Source organism: Trypanosoma theileri (assembly GCF_002087225.1).
Source record: "Trypanosoma theileri isolate Edinburgh chromosome Unknown TM35_Tth_20_V1, whole genome shotgun sequence".
NCBI lineage: Eukaryota > Euglenozoa > Kinetoplastea > Trypanosomatida > Trypanosomatidae > Trypanosoma > Trypanosoma theileri.
In genome coordinates this window covers 364,121-364,469 of record NW_021639862.1, presented here as the reverse complement: position 1 = coordinate 364,469, position 349 = coordinate 364,121, and positions in this window count along the sequence as shown.

Below are 349 nucleotides of genomic sequence, written 5' to 3'. Positions count from 1 at the left end.
ATAATAATAATAATAATAATAATAATAATAAGAAACGTGCAAAGAAACAGCAAAAAAAAAAAAGAATCTTCCATCTTTATAAAGAGTGAAATTGAAAAGAAGGGGTTCTAATAAAAAGACCTCTCTTCTTAAGAGAGAAAGAAAGAGAGAAAGAAAGAGAAAGAGACTGTACACACAATCCCTCCTCCTCCTCTATTCCAATTTCTCTCCCCTCTTCTTTATTTGCCGCTATTGTTGTTTATTTTATTTTTTTTGTTGTTGTTGTTGATAGGAATGGACATATTAAAAAAAAAAAAAAAAAAAAAAAAAAAAAAAAAAAAAAAAAAAAAAAAAAAAAAAAAAAACAAAC